Source organism: Eriocheir sinensis, chromosome 5 (assembly GCF_024679095.1).
Source record: "Eriocheir sinensis breed Jianghai 21 chromosome 5, ASM2467909v1, whole genome shotgun sequence".
Lineage (NCBI taxonomy): Eukaryota > Metazoa > Arthropoda > Malacostraca > Decapoda > Varunidae > Eriocheir > Eriocheir sinensis.
Window position 1 is genome coordinate 4945097 of NC_066513.1, and position 9252 is coordinate 4954348.

Here is a 9252-nt window from a genome sequence, read left to right on the forward strand (position 1 = left end):
CTGCTAAGGTTTAGGAACTGGTCGACCTTTCTTGAGAAGAGATCAAGAAGAAAGAAGATCTCGTGGAGACTTAGAAGTCATTCAGCTTAACACAACCGAAACAGAGGCTTATGGTTCATTGTATGTACAAGCGACGATCAGTAATGAAAAGTATGTTTTGGGCGTAATATACCGACCTCCTAAATCAAATGAAGACATTGATGGAAATCTCTACGCAGATATAAATAAAGTTATCAGAAATAGAAATGCAATAATATGCGGTGACTTCAATAACCCTTCTGTTAACTGGTCTGCACTATCTGGCGACAGGGAAGGAGCTAGATTAATAAATTTTGCGAAACATACATTTCTTTATCAAACAGTTACCACGCCGACGCTAGGAAATAACATACTTGATTTAGTCTTAACGACCGACAGACACCTCATAACCGCCTGTGAGGTCGGCGAGCTATTTGTAAGGAGTGACCACAACATAATCAGATGTGTTTTGAATATTGAAACAAAAGCACAAGAAAACTCACTTTTAATACCAAACTATATTAAAGCGAATTTTACGGACATCAGAAAAGAATTTGCTTCAGTAAACTGAAATCATTTGCTCAATAACGTCAGCGTTCAAGAAATGTATAATCGTTTTACTGCACAAATCACAGCGAGCGTAAATAAATTCATCCCATTCAAGCCACGAAGGACAGAGAATTGAAAGTCGTTGTGGATGACTAATTACCTGCAGAAAAGCATTGTCGAAAAAAGAAAACTGTATAAGAAATATAAACTGTCACACACTTCACAGGATCATACTAATTATATCAACATCAAGAGAGAGTGCGAAAGGAAAATCAGAAAACAGAAACGCGAATAATTATTATGAGATGAAAATATCACTTGATGCGAAAAAAAATCCTAGATTATTTTTCAGTTACATAAGAAGCAAAAAAAACGAAACAAAAATAATATCGGCCCACTATTAGTAAATGGCGACACGATTAATGATGATAAAGGCATGGCGTCGGTCCTAAATTCAACCTTTAGTAGCGTATTCACAAAAGAGAACATGACATCGATCCCAGCCCCGAGGATTATTTTTCAAGACCCTGAAGAACATAAGCTTGCGTTGACCGGAATTGAAATCAGTGAAGTGCGTGCGTACCTGCAACAAATAGATTCAAATAAATCTCCGGGCCCCGACAATTTATCTCCTCGCGTGTTAAGAGAATGTAGTCAACAGCTAGAATTACCCATAACGTTAATGTTCAACAAGTCATTAGCACAAGCTAGTGTGTCTCTAGAGTGGAAAAAGGCCAATGTTACCCCGATATTTAAAAAAAAGGAGATAAAAAACAAGCCCGTAATTATCGTCCTATCAGCCTTACGTCTGTCCTAATTAAATTATTCGAAAAAATAATCAGGGATAAAGTGATCACTTTCCTCGAAACAAATGATTTGATAACTGATAATCAGCACAGATTTCATAGTAATCGATCTTGCCTTACCAACTTATTAACTTTTTTCAACGACGTTTGTTCAAGTTGGGACGCCCGAGCCCCATATGACGTAATTTACCTAGACTTTCAGAAAGCGTTAGATAAAGTTCCCCACGTTAGGTTTATTTCAAAACTGCGTTCCCACCGTATTAATGACCATATATGTGCGTGGATTCATGACTGGCTCACCGACAGAGAACAGCGTGTAGTTCTTGATAGTGAAGCATCCGATTGGCAACCCGTAACCAGTGGCGTGCCCCAAGGTTCAGTCCTGGGGCCAACACTATTCATAATTTACATGAACGATTTAGAGACTGATATCCTGCCAAAAGTAGCCAAATTCGCCGACGACACCAAATTAGGAGATACGGTAACGAACAGTAAAAATTGCGAGAATATTCAATAAGACTTAATAAGACTTGCCGACTGGAGCGAAAAATGGCAAAAGTGTTTCAACGTAGAGAAATGTAAAGTAATGCACATAGGTAAAACTAATCCTAATCTTAAATATCAGCTTCAAGGACATGAGCTCAGCGAAGTAAAACAAGAAAAAGATATTGGTGTCATTGTCAGTAACACTCTTAAAATGAGTGATCAATATTCTACGGCGAGTAAAAAAGCCAATATGATGCTAGGATTAATCTCAAGAAACTTTGATTATATATCACCCGAACTTATGAAGATTTTACAATTAGCATTTGTAAGACCACACCTAGAATACGCCGTTCAGTTCTGGTCACAGAATTATATCAAAGATCAAGTTTTGCTAGAAAGGATACAGCGACGAGCAACCAAGCAAATTCCAGCGCTCCGTAACTTGACGTATGACGAGCGTTTTCCTTAAAGAAGCGAGGAGTAAGAGGGGACTTAATTGAAGTGTTCAAAATTCTTAATAGATTCGAAAACATTAACCCAGATAGTCTATTTCAGAGAGACACCAACACAATAACACGCATCAACTGTATGAAGTTAAAGGGAAACCGATGTAACACACTGGCGCGCAGAAGTTATTTCAATAATAGAGTCGTCGATCACTGGAATAGACTCCCACCGTCAGTAGTTAGCGCACAGAGTATTAATAGCTTCAAGTCTTCATTGGATAAGTACTTCAGGGACATAAGATTTTACTGACCCTTTTTCATATGTTTCAGGCACACTGCAGCACGGCTACAACCTGCAGACATGTTATTTTCCCCCACAGCTTAGATTACAAGTAGCGTAAGTGAACAACAGAGTAAAGAAAAAAAAACAATGAACGTAACATACATCTGATGAGTGAGGTAACAGTAAGGTAAAGTAAGGTAAACAGTAAGGTTAACAGGATACTGCAGCGTACCCACGTACCGAAGGTAAACGAGGATCAAGCCTCTACCTGTAACCCCTGAAACTACATCTCACCTCATCGTGAGCAGTCCAATTTAATACTAGCTTTTATAATGTTTTTTTTTTTATGATTCAATTACATACACTGTTACTGACCCTTTTTCGTTTGTCTCAGGCAGCCTGCAGCACGAGTACAACCTGAAGACATTATTTTCCCCCACAGCTTAGGTCACCAGTAGCGTAAGTTAAGGTTAGTAATTTCCTTTTATTCCTCTCTTTACTGTAAAATTTCAATGTTCCTTTCTTTCTTAAAGGCACATGGTGTTCTCTTCTAACTATTTCCTGCCGGCACGTTGCCGGAGGGAGAGGTGGGTGGGGAGGAGCCTTCATCTATTATATCCTGTCCTACCACACTTAGATCACTGGTAGTAGCCGTAGTAAAGGGACACCCTCACCATTGACCAACAGGTCTTCTGGTGTCTGTTCTTCCTATGTATTCCTATGTATTCCTCCTTCTCTCCTGGATCTGCCATTATCCCTACCCCTCTCCCCACCTCCTCCACTCTCATTAAGCCCACCCCTCCAACTGTCATGACGCGCTCCAAGGCGCGCTCTCTCATGGACTTCAGGCCTTCCCCTTCCCCGCCCTCTCCTAACCCTTCCCACGCCCCCGCTCCCTCCCTCACACCTGACAGATCCAACACCCCCGCATCCCCCTCCTCCATTACCATCCTAGCCGTCACCACCACCACCTCCTCCTTCAAATCTACCGCCTGCTTCCCCTTTCGCTCTTCTTCTTCTTTTTCTTCTTCTTCTTCTTCTTCTCCTTTTGCCCGCCCATCCATCTCCTTCTGGTCCCCCTTGTCCTCCTTCTCCTCCTCCCCCTCCTCCTCCCCCTCCTCCTCCTCGTCCTCCCCCTCCTCCTCCCCCTCCTCCTCCTCCTCCTCCTTCTCTTCTTCTTTTTCTTCTTCCTCTTCTTCTTCTTCCTCTTCACCTTCTTCTCCTCCTCCTTCACCTCCACCTCCTCCTACACCTCCTCCTCCCCGTCCTCGTCCTCCCCCTCCTCCCCGTATTCTTCTTCCTCCTTCTCCTCCTCCTCCTCCTCCTCCTCCTCCTCCTCCTCCTTCTCCTCCCTTGCCTACAGACGTAGACGCAAGACCATTCTTCCAGCAATCTCCTGTGAAAACGGACCACATTTCCCCGGAACAAGAGCCAACACCAAGGTTGCTATAAAACTGGTGGGTGACAGCATTGTTAGAGAGCAATAATTGATTGAGTTCTGTGGAAGAAGCATCAAGAACAGGAGACATTACTGTATTCCCGGTGCAAAACTACAAGATATAGAAGAAGCGGCAGACTTCGTCTCAGACCGAACGGAACAGGACACACTCTTTGTCTTGCACGCTGGACCCAACAACGTTCAATCAATGCGCACGGAGGAAATTTTAGCTAACTACCGACGAGTGATCCGCCACTACAAGGAAAAGTCACGCCACATCACTGTCTCCGGAATTCTTCCAAGAATCCACGCCTTCACAGGCTTCCACAGAAAGGCGTCAAAGAACAACAACAGATTGAAGCACCTCTGTCAGGACAAGGAAGTTTCGTTCGCAAATGAGTGGTATCATTTCTATGATAACCCCGACCTTTTCCGTCCTGCCGGTCTTCACCTTAATTAGATTGACTAAGCACGGCTTGGTAGGTTGCTGAACGAGGAGGTACTTTTGTACTCAAAAAACTCCAAGCGCGGGAGAGACACCAAAGTGCCGTTAACAACCTAACGGTAGAGACCGCCCAGCATACACCAAGGCCTCCAACAGAAAACATTTACAGACACCAGACTACTAAGTCTAGAAGCGTTGCAGTCAAGAAGGACATTTCTGTCCTATACACTAACGCACGGAGCTTAATACCTAAACGGGATGAGTTACTTGCCTACATTGACGTGGAAAGACCGGACGTGATTGCCATCACCGAAACGTGGGCCACCTCTGACCACCTAATGACCGAATTCTCAATTCCAGGATACGAAAGCTTCTACAAAAACAGACTTCACAAGAAAGAAAGAGGTGTTTTATGCTACGTCAAGAACAAATACCCGGCAGTGAAAATAACCAAAGAGCACTCAGAGAAATATGACACCGTTTATATTGAACTGGAAACTAGCAAGCACAACAAAATAACGATTGGAAACGTATACAGACCTCCAAAGCAACAAGCAGCGGATGACGCAGCGCTGTATGAGGAAATTCACACCATGACACAAAACAACAGTCAGTCATTACTGGGGACTTTAACTGTTCCAACATTGACTGGACTACGATGAATGGAAATCGGGAGGGTAACAGATTGCTCGAAATGCTAGAAGACACTTTTATAACTCAGACCGTTACCCACCTGACAAGGGAAAATAACTTATAAGACCTAGTACTCGTGAGTGATCCCGACCTCACACGTGAATGTCGTCAAGTCGGCGAAAAACTAGGTGGTTGCGACCATCACCTAATTCGCCTTAAGATCAGAACAGACCATGAACTCACCGAAAATACGTCCAAGATTCCAGACTACAAAAGAGCCAATTTTAATCTCGCCCGTGAGCTGCTAACCCAGATAACTTCATTGCTGTGGACGGCGCGTGGAACTACTTCAAGAACAAACTCCTAGAGGTAGAGAGAACAACTGTTCCGGTGAAGACTATGAGATCAAGTAATGCCATAAGCCCACCATGGATTACTACGCAAGTTCGACGGGCGATTAATTTAAAGAAGAGAATATACAACTTGCTAAAGGAAAACAGCACTGATGAGGCACGCGAACAGTACCATCAAAGCCTCAGAGCTTGCAAAACTCTCATTTGACAGCGTAAACGCAACTATGAAAAGCAAATTGCACGCGAAGCCAGGTCCAACCCGAAAAAGTTCTTCATGTATATAAGAACCAAAAATAAGACAAAAAGCAATACCGGTCCCCTAAAAGATGAAAGTGACGTACTAATCCAGGACAGCAGACAAATGGTCGAAATCCTAAACAAAAACTTCGCTTCTGTGTTGACGTTCGAGAACACCCATGGAGGTAGGATTAGGAGGAGGCGGCGCGCTGTGGGAGAATGTGAAGTAGAATCCGCCATCTTGAGATTGGCAAGAAGCAGGTGTCGGCCGCTCCCAGCCTCACCTAGGCTTAGCTTTGACCTGACTGCGCCCTACCTAGACCTCACTACAGACAAGAATCACTGCATTCAGTCATTCGTCAAAGTCAATGGACTATGTGTGGACGTGCCTCGCGGGCTGCTCACGATGCCAGTGGTACAGGAAGAAAATGAATGTTAAATTAGCTGCACAGCTGCTCAGTGAATCAGTAGCACAGTCTCTTAGATTCTGTATCGATGAACAAATCAGTGAATTTGGAGGTTGTGAAGCCACAATTGATTTCATTATGGGTTTCAACACAGTTTGACATCATGAATTCTAGAAATCATCACGCAACAGGCTACAAGTGTACCATGAAACATAATAATGCTGATAAAATGAAAGATTTCCTGATATCAGCAGAAGCATATATTAGATTACTTGCGTTCTCTGATGGGCAGCTCGTTATATCATCTAATAGGAAGACAGGCTTTCTTGGTTTTCTCTTCTGCATAAGAAGCCTACAGTATCTACGTATATGAAACCTTAATTGCTACTCCAGAACCCACCCTTAAGTTATTGATGACATACAAATTAAGTCAGGACCATATTGATTTGCTATTTGGACTGATAAGAGGTATGGGAGGTTTGAATAATAATCCAACAGTGAGGCAATTTTCTTCTGCATATAAGAAAGTGCTCGTTCACAATGATTTACAAGATACTGTTCGAGGCATACAACAATTTAGGGCAGGGGGCTATTAGTAAGTTAGTTATTTCAGTGCTGGCTTATTGCTACAAAAAAAAAAAAAATTATTCCCCACCATAACTAATCACATGTATGACACAGACCCTCAGGAAAACTACCTGCATCTGTTAGTTAAGGCAGTTGCTGAGACATATTTGCAGGTACGGTTTAAGTATGATGCTACACAGATAACTAATAAATTAGCAAGTAATGTTAAGGTAAGGAGCCGTCAGTTGTCCACCAAACTTATTAATTTCAGTGGCCAATAAATAAAAAGCAAACCTACTTCCAATTTATCTTGTTAAATTTAGGATGGATGATTGTATAATAGTGTACTTATAATTATGTACTTTACAATTAGCTTATAAATCAGGTATTATTAGTAGTGATTGAATATCTATTATCCACAAAAGATATAAAATCAGGGTTTAGGTTACTAGAAAAATGGTCGTTAATGCATGTACGTATATTTGTATTTCTAGCATGTAGCGCATCGCACTGAAAATACTTATTGTCGCGCATGAGTACTTGTTTAAATACAACTAAATATTAATTTGAAATGTACTGGGAATAATAATAAAAATGTCTTAGTCTAAAAGCAAGAAAAAAGTTGTAGTACTTTAACAGATAGCGAAACAACTGATAAAAACATTTAATAAAGCTACTGATACTAAGAGTTGGCGCGGCCATCCTGCCAGTCCTGGGCGTTGGCGAGCGCGGGCAAACTGGCTTCACTTTCCTGGGACACCTCACCCAGCTCGCGCCGTCTCCTCCTAATCCTACCTCCATGAGAACACCCAGTCCGTACCCGAGAACCCTACCCCACCGATGGGAATCACACCCCTAGAAATTGGATGGATGTGAAAAAAGTACCTAGATAAACTCGAGACAAACAAGTCCACCGGACCCGACGTCTTGTCACCCAGGCTGCTCAAGGAACTTAAGCAAAAAATCCTCACACCACTCACCGCCATATATAATCTGACACTACAACAAAACAAAGTTCCAAAAGACTGGAAGCAAGCGAACGTAACACCGATGTACAAAAAGGGAGACAAGAGCGTGGCCTTAAACTACAGACCAATCAGCTTGACCTCAGTGGCGGGAAAAATTCTCGAGAAGATCATCAGAGACAAACTCGTTAAGCTCCTTGAAGACGACATCATTCGCGATGCTCAGCACGGTTTCAGGAATAAGCGATCATGCTTAACCAACTTACTGAATTTCTTCCAAGGTATCTATGAAAACTGGGGTAATCATATCCCCAGTGATGTTACATATTTAGACTTTCAAAAAGCCTTTGAAAAAGTGCCACACGAAAGACTTCTCAAGAAACTTAAGTCGGCGGGGTTAGGCGACAATCTGACAGCGTGGATCAAAGACTGACTCACTGGAAGAAAACAACGAGTTGTACTCAACGGACAGGCTTCCGAGTGGCTCCCGGTCAAAAGTGGAGTGCCACATGGGGTCAGTGCTGGGATCCATACTCTTCATTACATATATATATATATATATATATATATATATATATATATATATATATATATATATATATATATATATATATATATATCAACGACCTAGAACTAGGATTAAAATCCACTCTTTCAAAATTTGCCGACGACACAAAGGTGGGTGGGAAGTCCCTCACGACAGCAGACTGCGAAATTATCCAGAGAGACCAGAACCAGATCACTCAGTGGCCAGAAAAATGGCAGATGTCTTTAAACACTACCAAATGTAAAGTAATGCATATCGGATCCAGAAACAGCAACTGCACATACCTCATGGGTGGCGAACCACTACAGGTAGTGCAAGAGGAAAGAAACCTCGGGGTCACCACCAGCAGTGACCTGAAACAAACAAAACACTGCAAATCCGCCTGTAAGAAAGCCAATACAATGCTCGGGTTCTTAGCGAGTAACTTCGAATAAAAGACGCCGGGAGTTATGTTATCATTGTATAATTCGCTGGTAAGGTCCCACCTGGAATACGCTGTGCAATTCTGGTTGAATTACCTGAGCACCGGGCTACGAAGATGATACTATTACTGAGGACGAAGCCCTACGAAGACCGACTCGAGCGACTCAACCTCTTCACGTTGGAAAAGAGACGACTGCGGGGAGACATGATACAAGACATTAGTCTTTAAGTACCTGAGCAAGTTCAGCAATGTTGATCACTTCAAACTCTTCACGCAACAAACAAACCCGAGGACAAGAAACTACGGAAAAACACTTCAAGCAAAGGGATGCAATATCGACATCGGCAGGAGTTATGTTTCGAATAAAAAATTTCGCCACTGGAACAGCCTTCCTGCAGAAGTGGTTAGCGCAGAGACAATCAACTCCTTCAAAAAATGCATTGATCGCCACTTTGCTGCAACGGGAGTGAACTGAACGTATCCAAAAGTAGGTACACAAGTGCTTTAATCTTTCCCTGCAAGCCACTCCTATGGCTAACGGATTGATTAAGTCACCGAAAGCAGGCAGCCTTGTAATGGGCCAGCAGGCTTTCTGCTACCTGCTAGTCCATGTTTCCATGTATACTCCTCTTCCTGCTTCATATATAT